General features: G+C 49.7%; 1 long non-coding RNA gene across 1 annotated transcript; it reads left to right on the forward strand.

The window, feature by feature from the left end:
• The first annotated feature begins 16,383 nt into the window (after nucleotides 1–16,383).
• LOC117202390 (uncharacterized) lies at nucleotides 16,384–20,586 on the forward strand. Its single transcript, XR_004484730.2, has 3 exons — nucleotides 16,384–16,906; nucleotides 18,097–18,284; nucleotides 19,459–20,586. It is a non-coding gene; the product is annotated as an uncharacterized LOC117202390 (long non-coding RNA).
• The last annotated feature ends 1,230 nt before the right edge of the window (nucleotides 20,587–21,816 follow it).

Raw genomic sequence — 21,816 nt, forward strand, 5'->3', positions numbered from 1 at the left:
CCCTTGCCCATTTGCCTTGGCCAAGGAAAGTGTGGTGAAGATTCACAATTAAGAGCACCTTCCCTGCAGCCAAAGTGCCTGGCACGGCCACTGTGGAGCTGTGTGACCTCAGGTGAGTGGCTTAAGCTCTCTGTGCCTCCATTTCCTCATCTGAAAAACAAGGATGCTGATAATGGCTTTCAACGTTTAGAATTGTTGTTAGGATTAAATGAGTTAATACATGTAAAGTGCTCCTAAGGATACCTGACACAGAGTGAACCCCCAGAAAATGGTAGTTATTGGGTTATTCCAGATCAGCATCTTTGTGCTTTGTGGGATGGGGTGTTTCTGCTCTAGGACAATATTTTTCAATAGCAGTGACAGCAGGTTGTGACGTATTAACACATTAGTGTACTGGAAATCCACTCAGCAGGTCAAGTTTATAAAAATGCAACAGAATAAACAATACCAGATTGTATTCCACGTAGTAAGGGTGGTATCCCTCCCTGAGGCTTTTTGTCCCATTTATAGGTATGTGTGGGTGACCATTAAGTCAAGATGTAAAATGCATCCTCACTGCAGGTCCCTGTCAGCGCAACGAGAAAGCTGCTGCCTTCTGGGGACAACAACATAACGGTGGTGGCAATGGAAGGGCAGTGCAGATGGGTGGAGAACTCGGCCAAGGTCAGGCTTGATTCCTGGAAAGTCTGACTTTTGAGGACACAGGTTCCAGCGAGTGCAGAGAGATGGCCGGGGGGGATACCTGAGGAAGAGAAGCTGGGGCTCCAGGCTGTGCCTGCCATGTGGGGAATGACCCGGGGGTGGATGGTTTGTGCCCTCGCACTTCATTCACCTCAGGTCAGAGCTGGACCGAAGGGCCCAGGAAGACCCAGACAAGCCAGAGGTGGCCCAGATGAACCTGGCTCCTGTGGGACCAGGGCTGAACTGATGGGGACTGAGTTTCTGGGCCCACCTGGATGAGAGCTCCAAACAGAAATCGAGTTATCCTTTTTGTAAAACACGCACACTCGGGGGCTTCCCTGGTGGCGCAGTGGTTGAGAGTCCGCCTGCCAATTCAGGGGACACGGGTTTGAGCCCTGGTCCAGGAAGATCCCACATGCCGCGGAGCAAATAAGCCCGTGCGCCACAACTACTGAAGCCCACGCGCCTAGAGCCCGAGCTCCGCAACAAGAGAAGCCACCGCAATGAGAAGCCCGCGCGCCGCAACGAAGAGTAGACCCCGCTCGCCGCAACTAGAGAAAGCCTAAGTGCAGCAACGAATACCCAACACAGCCAAAAATAAATAAAAAATTAAATCTTAAAAAAAAAACCCAGGGCTTCCCTGGTGGCGCAGTGGTTGGGAGTCCGCCTGCCGATGCAGGGGACGCGGGTTCGTGCCCCGGTCCGGGAGGATCCCGCATGCCGTGGAGCGGCTGGGCCCGTGAGCCATGGCCGCTGGACCTATGCGTCCGGAGCCTGTGCTCCGCAGCGGGAGAGGCCACAGCAGTGAGAGGCCCGCGTACCGCAAAAAAAAAAAAAGAAAAGAAAAAAACCCCAAAACACTCACACTCAAAACCCAGGCTGCCTGGGTTCAAATCCCAGCCGTGCAAGCCTGGGGAGGTCACTTCAGCACCTCCTGACCCTGCGCTGGGGAGGGTTCCCTGAGCGGATGATCCTGCCTCGAGCACAGTCAATGCTCCAGAAACAGCAGCTGGCTTTAAACAAATCCTCTAAAGCTCTTCCTCGTCTAGGGTGTGGGGGAAATGTGGAAAGGGGACGGGGGGAGGAGCGGGGTTTGGGGTCATAAGGCTGGATCCAGCCCCCGCACCTCCACACACCGGGGTTGACCCAGGTTTTGCAACACTGATTCATTTGGCAAGTTCCGGGCTTTGGGATATAGCACTGTATGAGCCAAAGACCTGCCCTCCTGGGGCTTACACTCCAGTGAGAAGAGAAACTATGAAGAATGAAAATAGGATACAGTGTCATGAAGTACTAAGTGCTGCAAAGAAATATTCAGCAGGTTAGGAGGGGAGAGGGGTGGGGGAGGGGACACTGGAGGTCAGGACCTTCCAGCAGAGCAAGGATCTGAAGGAGGGGAGGGAAGGACCTGCTGGATGGAAGGGAATCCCCGCTGGAGGGAACAGGCCAGTGCAAAGGTGCTGAGCACGTTGGAGGACCAGGAAGGAGGCCAGGGAGGCTGGAGGTGAGGTGGGTGCAAACAGCAAAGGGAAGGATCTGGGGAGGGGCAGTGGGATATTTGGGATTTGGCTGAAAGAGTGATGAGAAGCAGAGGGAGGGTTCTAAGCTGAGCTGGGCTGTGATTTACATGTTAAAAAGTCTACAATATACACGTATATACTTCCTTGCTCTGCCAACCCTAAAGTTCTAGAAACAGTAACCCCCAAGAAGCAACGAGCACACAGCCAGCACCCAGATCTGGGTCTCTAATCCCACTCTGCTCAATAAAAAGACCAGGACTCCTTGGAGAAATGGCTGATTCTTTGATGAGGACAGGAAATAGACAAGATGAGCCTGGAGCATCTTACAGTGCCAGAAAGAGAAGAACACAGCAAAAACAAAACGAAACGCCACAGTGATGGGGTTAGGGACACGGCAGTGAACTGAACAGGCTTCTAATGGCCAGTGAGGGGACAGTTTGAGCAACAAAATAAGGCATTATTGGATTAGAACCCAAGGTATAAAATCTGTACCCAGCTCTTTCCCTATGGACATATTATGGGGTGTTAATAATCAGCCATGAGACTACAGCCCTCAGGAGAGTGTAACTTTCCTGCAGAGCTACAGCCGTTTGCCTGGAGCGTTGCCACCTTAAAAGATTAATTCACATCTCCCATATTATTAACACTACAGCTGTAAACTTCTAAGAAACAAATGAATACTTCTACAACATAAATCTGGGAAGAGAAATTAGGAAATTAAATTTAAAACTGGTAGTATTTAGGGCTTCCCTGGTGGCGCAGTGGTTGAGAGTCCGCCTGCCGATGCAGGGGACGCGGGTTTGTGCCCCGGTCCGGGAAGATCCCACATGCCGCGGAGCGGCTGGGCCCGTGGGCCATGGCCGCTGAGCCTGCGCGTCCCGAGCCTGTGCTCCGCAACGGGAGAGGCCACAACAGTGAGAGGCCCGCGTACCACAAAAACAAAACAACTAATAGTATTTAAATCATAATAAGCAGGAAAGATTGAGAATTTAAATTCTTTGAAGGCAGAGATCATTTTTTATTTATCTTTACTATCAGAACAGTTGTCATTATATTTAATTCAATAAATTATTTTTAAAGTGAATGACAAAAAAAAAGAGCCCAAGGTATAAAATAAATATCTGTGAGTCCAGACTGATATAAGTAAATGATTGAATAAATAAATAAACAAGGGAGACTAATCTCCTGCACAGAAGAACACCAGATAATTTGGGAAGAGGCTTCACCTGCCCTCACGTAGGAGGAGCTGAACTCAGCACCCCTTCAGTGTAGGCTTGTGACTTCTTCCAAAGAGGACACAAGGGAAGGAGGGACAAAGGTGGACTTCCCAGTGGGGACGCCTGGCAGCCACCACCACAGCCAGGTGATCAAGGTTCCCATCATCAGTGGTAAGTATGTTGACAGCAGGCACCCTTGATGTGATGTGACGAGAATGACACTTTGCTCTGTGGTCTTCCCCACAAGAGCCCATAAACACTAGTCTAGTCATGAGAAAAAAACAAAAAAACAAAACCCAAACCACCACGCAAACCCAAATGAGGGAACGGTCTACAAAAATACCTGACCAGCCCTCCTCATAACTGTCAAGATTATCAAAGACGAGGAAAATCTGAGAAACTGTTGCAGCCAAGAGCAGCCTAAGGTGACATGACAACAAAATGTCATGTGGTGTTCTGGCTGGGATCTCGGAACAGAAAAGGGACATTAGGTAAAAACTAAGGTAATCTGGATGAAGTATGAACTTTAGTTAATAGTCATGTACTTGTGACAAAAGTACCATCGCAATGTAAGATGTTAGCAATGGAGAAACTAGGTGTGGAATATATGAGAACTCCCTATGCTATCTTTGCAACTTCTCTGTAAATCTGAAACTACTCTAAAATCTAAAATTTATTTATGGGACTTCCCTGGAGGTCCAGTGGTTAAGACTCCACGCTTCCAATGCATGGAGCATGGGTTTGATCCCTGGTCGGGGAACTGAGATCCCACATGCCATGTGCCGCGGCCAAAAAATAAATAAATTTGCAAATTTTTATTTAAAGAAAAAATATTAGAATGATGCCGGGGGGATGCGGGGAAGGACCAGGCTGAATGCCTTGGGGCCAGGAAGGATGTGCAGAAAACAAGGGCATCGTGTTAAAAGCCTGGAGTACAATGATTTAGGCGGTTAGCCGGAGTCACAGAATGGGAGGGGGTGCAGCACAGAAGGTTCAGAGGCAAGGCCTTTATTCTCTGGCCCTGGAGACTCAGCCCGTGGGGTCTGATGGGGCTGGGGGTTGGGTATTCTGGAACCTTCTCTTCTGGGAGCCCTGAGACCTAGACCTGCTCCCACATCGTCCAGTCTGTCTCCTCCTCTGTAAAATGATAATAAAAAGTTGTGATGCCAACTTCAGAGAGCTTGCGAGACTAAAAAGACATGTTTCAGTGAAAGTGGTCTGGAGAAGGACAACGCTTTGCAAATAGGGTGCAGAAGAGGCAGTGCTGGATGGAGCTGGGCCTTGCTCTCCCCCGACGACATCTCGGTACACACTTTACCCCCTACTCTAAAAGCTTCTATCTACCTAGAACATGCCGCTCTAGATAGCTATCTTTAAAGGCACCCATTCTCAGGAGCACTGTCATGTGAAACGCTAAAAACCTCAATGAGAAAGCATCCAACTGGGTTCTTTTCCCACAGACAGAAAAAGCATCAGTAAGAGAAGGACAGAGGAAGATTCGAGACAGACAAGAGGAGGACACAGAGACAGGAATGGGAGAGGGCCACGTGAAGACGGAGGCAGAGATTGGAAGGATGTGGCCACCAGCTGAAGGCCTCCTGCAGCCACCAGATGCTGGAAGAGGCCAGGAAGGAATCTCTCCTAGAGTCTACGGAGGGGGCGGCCCTGCTGACACCTTGAGTTTGAACTTCTGGAAGGAAGAAACTGAGGCAGTGCCTTGGGTAACTGGCCAAGGTCACCCAGTTGGCAGGTGGGATTAGCGGACCCGGTGTGCCTAGGTCAATAGCTTCACCACTAGGTGGCAGCCTTCCTATGACCCTGAAGTCAGATGACCCGGAGGGTGTGGAGTCTATCAGACAAGCAGCAGCAGTAAGTTGGCCCATGAACCCAAAGTGAGAGGAAGAAAATGTGTCACCTCAGCATTGTGGAGGGTCTTCCCCTTGGACAGAACTGTCCAGAGGAAGGCATGGTCCATCCACTGAATGGAATAGTATGCAGCCATTGAAAATGTGATTCTGAAGACCTGGGGCATCATGGGAAGTGATCCCATCACGAAGTGAAAAGGGCTCAATGCAGAATTGCCTCTGTGCTGGGTTCCCACAGCATAAGTGCCCCATACACGCACGTGTGTAGCAGGAGGTGACTTAGAACAGTGAAAGCTGTGTGGGAGGAGGGTGACAGATGTTTTTCTTTCTGTTTCATTTTCTAGTCACACTTTGCCAAATGTGTAATAAAAATGCAAAAATGTAAAACTTGATTTCCTCTCCCCAAGTCAGAGCTAATGCCTCTAACCGCTCTTTACATCAGGACATTAGATGAGCCATTGTTCCATCCTGCCTGGGCTCCAATCATATTGTACTGCAGCCAGATAGATGGTCACGTGTCTGCAAATGAGGCACAGGGGTGACCCTGTACAGGGATGAGCCCCCAGGAGAAGGACTCATTTGGGAATGCAGGTGGCATCCGGGAACTCTGTCAGTGGATAGCAGGTCTTCAGCCAATGGGAGCTCCAATCCGGGGAGGCACCAGATGACAAGGGCACCACGCTCTTGGGATGTGTGTCCAGCTCCTTTCTCTAGAAGCACTCCCCCCCAGTGCATCCCCGTGGCTATGTTGCAGTCTTGGTCAGGTGTGCTTGCCTTTGAGCCTGCCCAGGTTGATGGAACCAGGGGTGGTCGCCTGGTGCCAGGTTTGCCAAGTAGTGATCTTCCCCAGAATATGGGTTAAGAACTAGAACAGTGTTTCTTCAGGTACGTGGAGCCTGGGCGCTGTAACATGTGAGCTGGGGAGCTGTGCGGCCTCTTATGCCCATCGAAAGGACGCAAGAGGGGAATTCTTTAGTGATCCCGTGGTTAAGACTCCGTACTTCCAACGCACGGGACGAAGGTTCGATCCCTGGTCGGGGAGCTAAGATCCCACGTGCTGCGCGGCACGGCCAAAAAAAAAAAAAAAGAGGACTAAAGAAATCAGAGAGTCTGCTGTGCAGAGCAACGGAGGTTGAGAGAAGATTGTGAGGCAGGTGCATGCAGGGCAAGAGAGGATCACAGACAAGAGACAGGATTCGGGACAACTTTACAGCTCTCGGTCCGTGCATCTTTTTCAGGTCCCATTGCGTTCTTACCCTTGGGTTCTTCTGAAAGCCCCCTGCACCCTTAAGCCTTCCTCCCATATGCTGCTCAAAATCTGGACGCGTTTCCTAGAGCTGCTGTAACAAATTACCACAATCTGGGCGGTCTAAAACAACAGAAATGTATTCTTTCACAGTTCCGGAGGATAGAAGTTCGAAATCGAGGTGTTGGCAGGGTGGATTCCCTCCAGAAGTTCTGAGGGAGAATCTATTCCAGGCCTCTCTCTTATCCTCTGGGGGCTGCCTGCAACCCTTAGCATCCAACAGCTGGTACACGCATCACCCTAATCTCTACCCCTGTCTTCAAAGGGTATTCTCCCTACGCATCTGTGTCTTTGTCCGAATTTCCCTCTTCTTATAAAGACACCCTCGTCCAGCATGACCTCATCTTAACTCATTAGATCTGCAAAAACCTATTTCCAATTAAGGTCACATTCTGAGGTTCCAGGTGGGCATGAATTTTAGGAGGACAATAGTCCACCCAGGACAAAGTCTTTTGACTTAGGTTCTGTCATTTGAAACAAACAAACAAATCCCAATTAATATAGAAATTGGTATCAGAAGGGGGGTGTTGAAACAAACAGCTTTTCAAAGAAAGTATTGAAACTAGATATCTTTTTAAAAAATTTTATTGAAGTGTAGTTGATTTAAAATGTTATGTTAATTTCTTCTGTACAGCAGACTCTAATATATATATATACTATATATATATATAATATATATATATTCTTTTTCATATTCTTTTCCGTTATGGTTTGTCACAGGATTTTTTTAATAGATCTTTATTGGAGTATAATTGCTTCACAATACTGTGTTAGTTTCTGTTGCACAGCAAAGCGAATCAGCCATAAGCATACAGGTCCCCATATCCCCTCCCTCTTGAGCCTCCCTCCCACCTTCCCTATCCCACCCCTCTAAGTCGTCGCAAAGCACCGAGCTGATCTCCCTGTGTTATGCTGCCGCTTCCTACTAGCTATCTATTTTACATTTGGTAGTGTATATATATCAATGCTACTCTCACTTAGCCCCAGCTTCCCCTCCCTGCCCCATGTCCTCAAGGCCATTCTCTGTGTCTGCGACTTTATTCCTGCCCTGCCACTAGGTTCATCAGTACCATTTTTTTTAGATTCCATATATATGTGTTAGCATATGGTATTTGTTTTTCTCTTTCTGACTTACTTCACTCTGTATGACAGACTCTAGGTCCATCCACCTCACTACAAATAACTCAGTTTCATTTCTTTTTATGGCTGAGTAATATTCCATTGTATACATGTGTCACATCTTCTTTATCCATTCATCTGTCGATGGACACTTAGGTTGCTTCCATGTCCTGGCTATTGTAAATAGAGCTGCAATGAACATTGTGGTACATGACTCTTTTTGAATTATGGTTTTCTCAGGGTATATGCCCAGTAGTGGGATTGATGGGTCATATGGTAGTTCTAGTTTTAAGTTTTTAAGGAACCTCCATACTGCTCTCCATAGTGGCTGTATCAATTTACATTCCCACCAACAGTGCAAGAGGGTTCCCTTTTCACCACACCCTTTCCAACATTTATTGTTTCTAGATTTTTTGATAATGGCCATTCTGACCAGCGTGAGGTGATATACCTCATTGTAGTTTTGATTTGCATTTCTCTAATAATTAGTAATGTTGAGCATCTTTTCATGTGCTTCTTGGCCATCTGTATGTCTTCCTTGGTGAAATGTCTATATAGGTCTTCTGCCCATTTCTTAACTGGATTGCTTGTTTTTTTGATATTGAGCTCCATGAGCTGTTTGTATATTTTGGAGATTAGTCCTTTGTCTGTTGTTTCATTTGCAAATATTTTCTCCCATTCTGAGATTTGTCTCTTTGTCTTGCTTATGGTTTCCTTTGCTGTGCAAAAGCTTTTAAGTTTAATTAAGTCCCATTTGTTTATTTTTGTTTTTATTTCCGTTACTCTAGGAGGTGGGTCAAAAAAGATCTTGCTGTGGTTTATGTCAGAGTGTTTTTCCTATGTTTTCCTCTAAGAGCTTTAGAGTGTCTGCTCTTACATTTAAGTCTTTAATCCATTTGGAGTTTATTTTTGTGTATGTTGTTAGGGAGTGTTCTAATTTCATTCTTTTACATGTAGCTGTCCAGTTTTCCCAGCACCACTTATTGAAGAGATTGTCTTTTCTGCACTGTATGTTCTTGCCTCCTTTGTTGTAAATTAGGTGCCCATATGTGTGTGGGTTTATCTCTGGGCATTCTATCTTGTACCATTGATCTATATTTCTGCTTTTGTCTTGATTACTGTAGCTTAGTGGTATGGTTTGAAGTCGGGGAGCCTGATTTCTCCAACTCCGTTTTTCTTTCTCAAGATTGCCTTGGCTATTCGGGGTCTTTTGCATTTCCATACGAATTGTAAAATTTTTTGTTCTAATTCTGTGAAGAATGCCATTGGTAGTTTGATAGGGATTGCGTTGAATCTGTAGATTGCTTTGGGTAGTATGGTCATTTTCACAATATTGATTCTTCCAATCCAAGAACATGGTATATTTCTCCATCTATTTATGTCATCTTTGATTTCTTTCATCAGTGTTTTATAGTTTTCTGAGTACAAGTCTTTCGCCTCCTTAGGCAGGTTTATTCCTAGGTATTTTATTCTTTTTGTTGCAATGGTAAATGGGAGTGTTTCCTTAATTTCTCTTTCTTATTTCTCATTGTTGGTGTATAGGAATGCCAGCGATTTCTGTGCATTAATCTTGTATCCTGCAACTTTACCAAATTCACTGATTAGCTCTAGTAGTTTTCTGGTGGCATCTTTAGGATTCTCTATGTATAGTATCATGTCATCAGCAAACAGTGACAGTTTTACTCTTCTTTTCCAATTTGTATTCCTTTTATTTCTTTTTCTTCTCTGATTGCCGTGGCTAGGACTTCCAAAACTATGTTAAATAAGAGTGGTGAGAGTGGACATCCTTGTCTTGTTCCTGATCTTAGTGGAAATGCTTTCAGTTTTTCACCATTGAGTATGATGTTTGCTGTGGATTTGTCATATATGACCTTTATTATGTTGAGGTAGTTTCCCTCTATGCCCATTTTCTGGAGAGTTTTTATCATAAATGGGTGTTGAATTTTGTCAGAAGCTTTTTCTGCATCTATTGAGATGATCATATGGTTTTTATTCTTCAATTTGTTGATATGGTATATCACATTGATTGATTTGTGTATATTGAAGAATCCTTGCATCCCTGGGATAAAACCCCACTTGATCATGGTGTATGATCCTTTTAATGTGCTGTTGGATTCTGTTTGCTAGTATTTTGTTCAGGATTTTTGCATCTGTGTTCATCAGTGATATCAGTCTATAATTTTCTTTTTTTGTGATATCTTTTTCTGGTTTTGGTATCAGGGTGATGGTGGCTTCGTAGAATGAATTTGGGAGTGTTCCTCCCTCTGCAATTTTTTGAAAGAGTTTGAGAAGGATTGGTGTTAACTCTTCTCTAAATGTTTGATAGAATTTTTGATAGAACCTGTGAAGCCATCTGGTCCTGAACTTCTGTTTGTTGGAAGATTTTTAATTACAGTTTCAATTTCATTACTTGTGATAGGTCTGTTTATATTTTCTAATTCTTCCTGGTTCAGTCTTGGAAAGTTGTACCTTTCCAAGAATTTGTCCATTATTCGTGGTTGTCCATTTTATTGGCATATCGTTGTTTGTTGTAGTCTCTTATAATCCTTTGTATTTCTGCAGTGTCAGTTGTGATTTCTCCTTTTTCATTTCTAATTTTATTGATTTGCGTCCTCCCTTTTTTTTCTTGATGAGTCTGGCTAAGGGTTTATCAATTTTGTTTATCTCCTCAGAGAACCAGCTTTTAGTTTTATGATCTTTGCTATTGTTTTCTTCGTTTCTATTTCATTTATTTCTGCTCTGATCTTTATGATTTCTTTCCTTCTACTAACTTTGGGTTTTCTTTGTTCTTCTTTCTCTAGTTGTTTTAAGTGTAGGGTTAGATTGTTTATTTGAGATTTTTCTTGTTTCTTGATGTGAGATTGTGTTGCTCTAAACTTCCCTCTTAGAACTGCTTTTGCTGTGTCCCATAGGTTTTGGGTCATCGTGTTTTTGTTGTCATTTGTTTCTATGTATTTTAAAATTTTTTCTTTGATTTCTTCAGTGATCTCTTGGTTATTTAGTAGTGCACTGTTTAGCCTCCATGTATTTGTGTTTTTTTACAGTTTTTTTCCTGTAATTGATTTCCAGTCTCATAGCGTTGTGGTCAGAAAAGTTCCTTGATACGATTTCAATTTTCTTAAATTTACTGAGGCTTGATTTGTGACCCAAGGTGTGATCTATCCTGGAGAATGTTCCATGTGCACTTGAGAAGAAAGTGTATTCTGCCACTTTTGGGTGGAATGTTCTATAAATATCAATTAGATCTATCTGGTCTATTGTATTTATTTATTTATTCTGTCTTATTGATTTTCTGTTTGGATGATGTGTCCATTGGTGTAAGTGGGGTGTTAAAGTCCCCCACTATTATTGTGTTACTGTTGATTTCTCCTTTCATGGTTGTTAGCATTTGCCTTATGTATTGAGGTGCTCCTATGTTGGGTGCATAAACATTTATAATTGTTATAGTTTTTTCTTGGATTGGTTCCTTGATCATTATGTAGTGTCCTTCCTTATCTCTTGTAACAGTCTTTATTTTAAAGTCTATTTTATCTGATACGAGTATTGCTACTCCAGCTTTCTTTTGATTTCCATTTGCATGGAATATCTTTTTCCACCCCCCCCCCTTCACTTTCAGTCTGTATGTTTCCCTAGATCTGAAGTGGGTCTCTTGTAGACAGCATATATATGGGTCTTGCTTTTGTATCAATTCAGCCAGTCTGTGTCTTTTGGTTGGGGCGTTTAATCCATTTACATTCAAGGTTATTATTGATATGTATGTTCCTATTACCATTTTCTTAATTGTTTTGGGTTTGTTTTTGTGGGTCTTTTTCTTCTCTTGTGTTTCCTGCTTAGAGAAGTTTCTTTAGCATTTGTTGCAAAGCTGGTTTGGTGGTGCTGAAGTCTCTTAGCTTTTGCTTGCCTGAAAAGCTTTTGATTCCTCCATTGAATCTGAATGAGATCCTTGCTGGGTAGAGTAATCTTGGTCGTAGGTTTTCTCTTTCATCACTTTAAGTGTATCCTGCCACTCCCTTCTGGCCTGCGGAGTTTCCACTGAAAAATCAGCCGGTAACCTTATGGGATTCCTTTGTATGTTATTTTGTGTTTTTCCCTTGCTGCTTTTAATATTTTTTCTTTGAAGTTAATTTTTGTTAGTTTGATTAATGTGTCTTGGTGTGTTTCTCCTAGGGATTATCCTGTGGGACTCTCTGTGCTTCCTGGACTTGGGTGACTATTTCCTTCCCCATGTTAGGGAACTTTTCAACTATAATCTCTTTAAATATTTTCTCAGACCGTTTCTTTTTCTCTTCTTCTTCTGGGACCCCTGTCATTCGAATGTTGGTGTGTTTAGTGTTGTCCCAGAGTCTCTGAGATTGTCTTCAATTCTTTTCATTCTTTTTTCTTTATTCTGCTCCTCAGCAGTTATTTCTGCTTTTTTGTCTTACAGCTCACTTATTCGTTCTTCTCCCTCCGTTATTCTTTATGGATTCCTTCTAGGGTGTTTTTCACTTCAGTTATTGTGTTGTTCATCTCTGTTTGTTTGTTCTTTAGTTCTTCTAGGTCCTTGTTAAACATTTCTTGTATTTTCTCAATCCATGCCTGCATTCTACTTCTGAGATTCTGGATCATCTTTACTATCATTCCTCTGAATTCTTTTTCAGGTAGATTGCCTATTTCCTCTTCATTTATTTGGTCTTGTAGGTTTTTACCTTGCTCCTTCATCTGTGATGTAATTTTTTGCCGTCTCATTTTTTTTTGATGAGTTGGATTGTGTTCCTGTCTTACTGGTTGTTTGATCTGAGGCTTCCAACGCCAGGGTTTGTAGCCTATTGGGTAGAGCTGGATCTTGGTGCTGAAATGAGGAACCCCATGAGACCTCACTCCAATGAATATTCTTTGGAGTCTGAGGTTCTCTGTTAGTCCAGTGGTTCGGACTCAGAGCTCCCACCGCAGGAGCTTCGGCCAGACCCAGGGCTCGTGAACCAAGATCCCGCAAGCCGCTGGTTCACTCTGGGGCTCCTTCCGTCTCCTTGGGCGTCCGAGTCCCCCACCAGCGGCCAGCAGGTGCCCCAATTGTAGGGAGACACTAACTCCACGTCTTCCCACACCACCATCTTGACTCTGCCTGCAGGATACTTTTTGAAACATTTTTTTGGGGGCCATGCCTCACAGCTTGCGGGATCTTAGTTCCCCGACCGGGGATCAAACCCAGGCCCCCAGCAGTGGAAGCACAGAGTCCTAACCACTGGACTGCCAGGGAAGTTCCCTGTCACAGGATATTGAATATTGAAACTAGGTGACCTGAGGTAGAGTGAGGGGCAGTGAGGGTTCCTTATCCTGGGACAGGACACCAGCAGGTCTAGGTACGTGGTAACAGATCAGTTAAATTACTTTCAATGGGACTTCCCCAGTGGTGCAGTGGTTAAGAATCTGCCTGCCAATGCAGGGGACATGGGTTCGAGCCCTGGTCTGGGAAGATCCCACATGCCTTGGAGCAACTAAGCCTGTGTGCCACAACTACTGAGCCTGTGCTCTAGAGCCTGAGAGCCACAACTACTGAGCCCGCACGTCACAACTACTGAGCCTGTGCTATAGAGCCCACGAGCCACAACTACTGAGCCCATGTGCTGCAACTACTGAAGCCCGCACGCCGTAGGGCCTGTGCTCCACAACAAGAGAAGCCACCACAATGAGAAGCCCACGCACTGCAACAAGGAGTTGCTCCCGCTCAAAGCAACTAGAGAAAGCCCGTGCGCAGCAACAAAGACCTGACGCAGCCAAAAATAAATAAATACATAAATTTATTTAAAAAAATTACTTTCAATGGTCTCATGTGGCCCAGAACATGTACCAATCAAGGCTGATACTTCAGGAAACTTGGTAGCAAAAGGTCCAGGCTGCCAGTCTGTGCGTTACTTCTAGCTGTCTTCAGAAGGTGCTACAAGATGAGTTCAATTCTGTTCAGTTCTGTTCAGTTCTGCTCAAGATCAGGAAAAAGAAGGGCAAATATCTAAGTCTGTCAAGGGAAATGCTTTTCTCCTATAGCTGGTGACTACCCAGGGTCTGCTAATCATGCACCTGCTCTAAGCGGCAGCCACATTCTCTGTCTCACCCTGTTTCTAACGCTCAGGGAGCACTGAACAGAAAAGGCAGCGAGCTTAGCGGTTGGAATGGGGCTATCTGGGAAGAGCCACAGGAGTGGACAACCCTTAACCTCTGGTCTCTCTAAAGCCTCCTTTTGTCAAGTGGCCAGAGGGCAGGCAGGGGTAACATCCCAAGAGAATTTAGAGAAAAAGTCTTCTTTCCACCCCAAGTCAGATGATGATTCCTCTTCTCATCTTTAGGCTAAAAGAAGAAACTGGCCACCATGCTTGCTGCTAAGAAACCCCAGCCCTGGGGCACGGCCCAGCCTAAGGCTGAGTATTGAACTGGGCAGGATTTCATGGAATTGGATATTAGTAAATGACGCGACCCAAAGTAAAACCGACAGGCAACCAACTAGGATTTTATGGGGGTTGAAACTCCAGGAAACCCTAAAACTTGGAAGTTGGGGCTTGTGATGTCTTACCCTCTGGGCGTTTCCCAGGCCCAAGTACTGGCACCAACAAGAAGCAGGCTGCCGGGGCAGCTGCATCCTCTTCTAGAAAAAGCCATCCCAAGAACCTCTCAAGGGCAGGCCTGAAAGACTCTAGACAAGGGGTCTCTTCCCAGTGGGCAGAACCTGGGGCAGCCACACTTGCCAACAGAGGAGCCGAGGTAGGTAACCAGCAGAGCAAACCCCACGTGATAGCTTATTCCTAAAGTTTCATTTACTGTGCCCGTCTAGAAGGCCATGCTGTGTGCTCTGTATGGAGTTTCCCTTTTTTGCTCTACAGATCAAGTACGGTAGGGGAGGTTAAATTGATCATTTAGTCTATCAATCGAGGGGGATCCTTAGGGGCCACCGCAGAGGAGATTCCGCAGAAATAGAGGGGGGTGGGGATCAGCTGGAGACGGCAGCTCTGAGGACGGAGCCCTGGGCGCAATGGTTTGACAGGGCTTGGATTGCCTCGCATTTGGCGTGGGGGGCGAAGCATCTGTGGTTGAGTTTGTGGTGTCAAGGTTAAGCAAGGGCAACTGGAACGGAGATGTCTGGGGAAAGCCGAAGGAGAACAGCAAGGCTGTGGGTACTGGGCAGGACAGACCGCCTATCCAGCCCCCTTTTCTGGTCACCCTCCCTTGTGTGGTCATGAGGACAGGCAACTCGGAACAGAAACTTGACCACTAGCCATAGCTCTCTGGGCCAGAAGGGAGGCCTTGATCCAAGAGAGGAGAGTCAACTCCTTCTCCGGAAATGGGCTTGGGACCTGGAAATGGTTCTCTTTGGGTGAAGGGATCCAGGATCCATCAGCTTGGCAGGTGCGATGCAGGTGGGCAAATGGGAACAAGCCAGCAGCGCTGAGAGAGTGTCCAGGGCTGTCTGGTCCCATCACCCCAAAGCTGGGCTGCGTCTCTGGGTCCCATGGGCACATCCTATACATCGGCCATGGAGTCCCCTTTCCTCTTGGAGGTGCACATCCTGTACATTGGCCATGGAGTCCCCTTTCCTCTTGGAGCTAACAGCGCTGATTTCTGATTCTCGGAACCACACATATGGTGGGACAGCGACCTATACTGGAGTATCCGGTGAGGCTGAGGTTCGAGAACACAGTAGACGTGGGGAACCAAGGGAGCCGACACAGCTAGCCCCCCAGGGTTGCGGGCTGCCCTCCATGCTGTACCATGAGCTGTGACTTGCGGCTCCAGAGCAGCCCGGGCTCTCTCTCTGACTCTGGGCCTTTGCTCGTGCTGTTCCCCTTGCCTGGAGCACCCTTCCCCGCTCCCCCTTCTGCCCCTACCCCATACTTTATTTGCCTGGCTACTCAGCACAGGTGTTACCCACCTGGCTCCCTTGCCCAGAGCGGGTCCCCATCTTTACTCCAGGCTGTGCCGTCCCCACTGCAGACTTGGTCTGCTCGACCGTGACTGCCTGTGTGCTCAGCTGCTCCCTGGGGTCAGGGGCTCTGCACGGACCTGACCTGGCTCCCCGGCCCTGAGCTCTGTGTCGGGCACCAGAGACTGTTGCAAGTGAGTCTGTAGAAATGCTGAATGAATCGGATGAATGAATGGCACAGTCACGGCCAGACAAGTCAGGCTTTGCCCAGGAGAAGGGTCAGGGGACTGTAGCCAAGGGAGAGGAAAGTTCTGGTCCCAGCCAGTATGGAAACCGCTCTTTCATTTCCTTCCAGCAGGAACCTGACACCCAGTGACACTGAAACTGGAGGCTCAGAGGCCTAACAGCCTCAGGGAGGCAGGGAGGCTGGACTCACCTTTCAGAGTGGCCCCCCCACCCCTCATATCACCAGAGATGTGGCTTCAGCCTGGTTCAGTCCATCCCTAGGTCCTGCCCCAAGCGTAGGAACAAATGCTGTTTCCCATTTGAGGATGAGGACGTAGGAACCCCTGCTCCTCCCATCAGGCGGGCTCCTAGCCTCCCCCCACCAGCCTCCCAGGTTCTAGCATCCTGTCTACGCTGAGCGGCAGCCCACGGAGTCCAGAGCTTGTAGCTGGGGGGCAGGGCATGCCCCGCGCACCCCTCTCTCTGGCTTCCCCAGGTTGCCTTCCCAGGCAGGCCTCTGCCTTCACCCCACCACCCACCAGCTCGCCCTGATGAAAGAGCAATGGTGCAAAATTCGTTGGGGAGAAAAACAGGAAGTGGAGCTGGAGAGCAAGGCTGCAGAAGCACTACCCAGCGGAGACCGTGGCAGCCCCCTTCCACCCGCAGTCTTACAGGAAAGTGGTGAGCGGGCAGCCCCCGCCTGAGCATGGGAGTGCGGTGGGGAGAATCCAGAAAGAACCCTTTGCCCAGGAGGGGCTTTTTTTTAGACCAAACATCACACCTGCATCCCGCATTTTACATCTTTTCTCACCTTTTTTTTTTTTTTTTTTTGGCCGTACGCGGGCCTCTCACTGCTGTGGCCCCTCCCGTTGCGGAGCACAGGCTCCAGACGCGCAGGCTCAGCGGCCATGGCTCACGGGCCCAGCCGCTCCGCGGCATGTGGGATCTTCCCGGACCGGGGCACGAACCCGCGTCCCCTGCATCGGCAGGCGGACTCCCAACCGCTGCGCCACCAGGGAAGCCCCTTCTCTCACCTTCTGATAACAACTCCTCAAGGATGGTAACTTTACCCCATTTTGCAGGTAAGCAAAGAAACCCAGAGAAGTGAAGTGACTTGGTGGAGGCCACACAGCCTTTCCCACGGCTGGGCCATGGCCCCTTGACTCTTTCTCAGACTTCGATTCCTGTTTGTGGTGTGTTTTTGTTCTGGGCCTGTGAGTGCGCAGTGGGTGAGGGGAGGAGGGGAGGGGAGGGCCGTTTCTGGCTCCTGCATCTCAGCACATCTGAGCTGGTGGGAAGAATGGGGGCGGGGCCGGCAGCTGAGGGCAACCCTTGAGGTTCTGGTTCCTGGAATGTGTGAGCTGGGAGGACCAGGAGAGGAGAAGGGGGGCGTCAGGGAGGGGAAGGCACCCAGATGACAGCCTGAGAGGGAGGGCACCGCCCCCCCCAAATCCAAAATCAGGTGTTTATGACCTCAGCGGGCCCACGGTCCAAAGGACTCAGAACTTCAGGTGAGGTCAGAGCTCGCTTTCCCTCGCAGGCCTGGAACTTGGGGTAGCCCCAATTCTTCCTGAAGCATCTGAGAAGCATCATCAGAACGGGGCCCCAGGGGAAAGAGGCGGGACTCCAGGTGGCCTGAGCAGCGAGGTGATGGGGTGGGGAGGGTACCCCGCAAAGGCCGCTCCCCATCCGGGCCCGAGGCCTCACCTTGACCCCAGCTCTCCCCGACCCCAGGGTCGTGAAGCCCACCTCACCCTGCTTGCCCTGCCCCAGGACAGACCCCGGCGGGCAAACGGGGGCTTCTGGGGACCCTCCCCACTGAGTCCCCATCCCCAAGCCTCTCGCTGGCCTGGCCCCCCCGAGACCTTGACCCCCGGGGCCTCCCCTGTGCTTTAGCCCCCTGTGCCGCACCCACCTGCTTCCTGGCCACCCCCCTACCTCCAGCTGCTGCTGGGCTTCCCCCCAACATTCCACAGAGCTCTCCCGCCCCTGCGGAAGGCACTGCCGCCCCGCGGTCCCTGAGGTGGGGACCGTGGCGTCGTGCTGTGGCCTTCGCTCGCTGCCACACGCCACCGAGCGACCTCTGCCGCGACAGGGGCCCCTTTCCCAGAAGCGTCTGCGGCTGTGAGACCACACGGAGCCGTGTGCTGTCCCCGTGGGCAAGCAAGACAGGCTCCCGCCCTCAGCATCAAAGGCGGTCCCTCCTCCCCCTGGCCCCTGGGGGGAGCTGCCCCCCTCAGCAGCACCCAGGGGCCTCCTTTCCTCTGTGCAGGGGCCTCGGCCTCCGGTCCCCAGCCACTCCCATGTGAGAGGATGCTGTGAGAATGGGCTGGTACAGGAGAGTGCTTAGAACAGCGCCTGGCCCTCAGGGAGAGCGCAGTAGACGTTTCTTACCATCATCCTCTATTTACTCCTCACAACAAGCCCCTGAAGTCTCAGCATTATGCTCCTGTTTAACAGGTGAGAAAACCGAGGCGGAGAGAGGGGAAGCCACGTGCGGCACGAAGGGGCTGATCAGGGGTTTGAACCTAAGTCTGTTGGAAGCTGTGCTCGCAGTCACTGTACCTGGGGTTTTCCAGCCTCCCCTGGCTTAGGGGCCAGCTCTGGATGCGCACACGCTGCACACACACACACACACACACACCCCCCAGCTTTGGATGCGCACACACACATCAGCTTTGGATGCACACCCGCTGCACACACACACACACACACACACCCCAGCCTTGGATGTGTACACACACTGCACACACACCCTAGCTTTGGATGTGTACACACACTGCACACACACACTGCACCCAAACACACACACTCCTGTGCCGCTCCCACCCCCACAGGAGGGCTGGATGGGATGCGAGGCTGCACCCCGACAAAGAGGCTAAGGTGGAGCCCGGAGCGGAGCCTGCCGGCTGCCCACCGCCTTCTCCCCCGGCTCCCGCTGCCCCAGCCTCTGGGCCTCCTGTTTGGGCTTCAGGGGAGCACGGGCGCCACCTTGTGGCAATTTTGGGTTAACGCCACCTCTGTCCCAGCCGCGCCTCGCTGCGCTCAGCCCGTGCTCCCTGCGGCCGGTCGGGTTAAGTGCGTGGTGATTCTGCTAAGCTAATAAATTATAAGACAGGGAATTCACCTTCCTTTCTACCCAGCTCCCTCCAGGGATGGGAAAATGAGCAACCCCTGTGTTGCTGTGCCTGGGCTGCTGGTGGTTTGGGGCAGATACTGTGCGCCCCAGTATATTGTGTACTTCCCCAAACTTCTTGTTCTTTTCTCAATTCCTGTGCGCAAGGGGCAGGTTATTCCAGAGGCGCTTTCCCGGCTTAGCTTGGAGCCGGCGGCTCAGCCCAGCTCTTGCCTCTTCCCGTTGCTCAGCTCCCGTGCCTGGGGCGCCCGGCTGCAGCTCCTTCCTGGGCTTTCCTCCCAAGCTCCCCGCTGATTCTGCAGCAGCCTGGTGGCCTCTCTACCTGGGCACGCGGCAGTCACCTCCAAGGAATCTGCCCCCAGCCCGACTTCCCATCAACCTGCCCTCATCCTGCATTCCCTTCCTGCTTTGGTGAAAGTTGTCCCACCCTTACCGCCCCCGCAGTGGCCTAAGCAGAAACCTGCCTCACCGTCCACTTCTCTCCTCTGCCACATGCAGGTGTCACCGTCGAGGGCCAGGGGGCTACAGGTTTCATTCACTCATTCGACACGTTGTCAGATGCCACCAAACACGGTCCTACGTCCTGAGGATACAGGGTGATCAACGAATGTCCCCACCCTTGAGGACATTCAAAGGGTGGGCGGTTTGGGGGGAGGGGAGGGGCAGATGCTACAGGAAAAAACAATACCTTGCAAGGCAGTATGCGCTATGCAGAAGAAAGCAGGGTATGGGGCCGCCATCGCCAGACCCCCAGGTGCCCTCCTCACCCTGCTTGGGCTCCAAACCACACATCAGGAGGCTGCTGCCCTGCCCGGCCTCCCTCGCTCACCGTGGAGCTCCCCAGCCTCTGGGATTGGGGAGGGGAGGAGTGTGAAGCTGGGGGCACAGCAGGCTGGCTCCCACCTCCCCCTGGCCCAGGCCTCTTGGCTGAAGCTGGTTTGAGCCAGTTTCTTTCACTTTATCACCTTGAACATTTCACTGGAACCTTCTAAATGCAGCTTATTTTTTTAAATAGATTTATTTATTTACTTTGGCTGCGTTGGGTCTTCGTTTTTGCGTGCGGGCTTTCTCTAGTTGCGGCGAGCGGGGGCTTCTCTTGTTGCGGAGCATGGGCTTGTCATTGCAGTGGCTTCTCTTGTTGCGGAGCACGGGCTCTAGGCGCACGGGCTTCAGTAGTTGGGTCACGCGGGCTCGGTAGTTGTGGCTCGGGGACTCTAGAGCGCAGGCTCAGTAGTTGTGGCACACGGGCTTAGTTGCTCTGCGGCATGTGGGATCTTCCCGGACCTGGGCTCGAACCCGTGTCCCCTGCATTGGCAGGCGGATTCTTAACCACTGCGCCACCAGGGAAGTCCATAACTGCAGCTTCTTTCCTCTAACCCGTGTTCCCTCCTGTCCCAGCCAGATCCTATTTCCAGAAGACTTCATTGCTCTACAGGCTAACTAGGCAAAGACAAAGGTCTGGAAAGTTCCAGGGTCCTGAGCGGGAGTGATCATAACCAGTGCTTACCAAGTACCAGGCACTGCTCTAAGCAATCCTCACCCAGTTAACTCACTCAGGTCTCACAATGGTCCTTCACGCAGCCTCTACTGGGATTTTCACAGCACAGGGGAAAGGTGGGGGGGGGGCAGACAGGGGGCTAAGGTGATGGACAGGCCGGGATCCAGACCCCCTGGGCCTGACTTGGTCCAGAAGCTGAAGGGCCCCGTGTTGCTGGATGGCACAGGAGGACGGGTGCTGGCAGGATCCGTGTGTAACGTGCAAAGGGGAAACGTACAAAGGGAAACTAAGAATTTCCAGGCGGCTTTTCAAGCAGAGCATGAAACCGAGCATCAGGCCTCTGATCACACTGGTCGGACTCCCAGGAAGAGGGCGTGGTGGTAAAAAGAGACAGGAGGACCTTGGCTCAGGCCCTTAAGAAAGGGAGATCCAGGGTGGGTTGTCGTAGGTGATGCTTGTGCTGCTGCCTTTGCCTTCCCACGGGGACCCCCCCTCCCCAGTCTTCCAGGGGCCCCTTGTTGAGACTAGAAAGGTCCTCTGGGTCCTGGACCCAGAAAGCAGGGGCAGGGGTGCAGCCCCACACGAGAGAGGGGCGTTAGATGTTTCCCGCTGCCTTTGACATGATCCCTCCTCCCTGTCCAAATCCCCTTCTCTGAACTCAAAATCACCAGAAGCCAGGGGGAGTCTGGTATCAGGACCAACAGCTTCCTCCCACCCACCCCTTCTCCCCACCCTAGGTCATTGGGGAGGGACATTTAAAATGTGCAGGGGAAACTAAAGATCCCGCAAGCGGCAGCGAAGACCTCTTGTGTCCCTGCATGCCGCAACAAAGACCCGGCACAACCAAATACATACATATGTACATACATAGGGACTTCCCTGGTGGCGCAGTGGTTAAGAATCCGCCTGCCCATGCAGGGGACATGGGTTCGAGCCCTGGTCCGGGAAGATCCCACATGCTGCGGAGCAACTAACGACTACTGAAGTCCTCGGGCTCAAGGGCCCGCCTGCCGCAACTACTGAGCCCGCGTGCCGCAACTACAGAAGCCTGCACGCCTAGAGCCCGTGCTCTGCGATAAGAGAAGCCACCGCAATGAGAAAACCCATGAGCGGCAACGAAGACCCAACGCAGCCATAAATAAATAAATAAATATTTTTAAAAAAGGTGCGGGAGTTGTGTTCCGAGCATCCCTTACACACACAGGGCTCGCTGTAACTCATCTTCCATTTAGCGAAGCTGCTTCCTTTAATGAAGCCTGCCGCTCAACAGCAGGGGTTGCTTTGAAAAAGTTAACGGCACCAAAGATGAAAAAGTGTGCCGTCCTCAGGATCGTGTGGAAGAATATTTAATGGAAAGG

Source organism: Orcinus orca, chromosome 1 (assembly GCF_937001465.1).
Source record: "Orcinus orca chromosome 1, mOrcOrc1.1, whole genome shotgun sequence".
Taxonomy (NCBI): Eukaryota; Metazoa; Chordata; class Mammalia; order Artiodactyla; family Delphinidae; genus Orcinus; species Orcinus orca.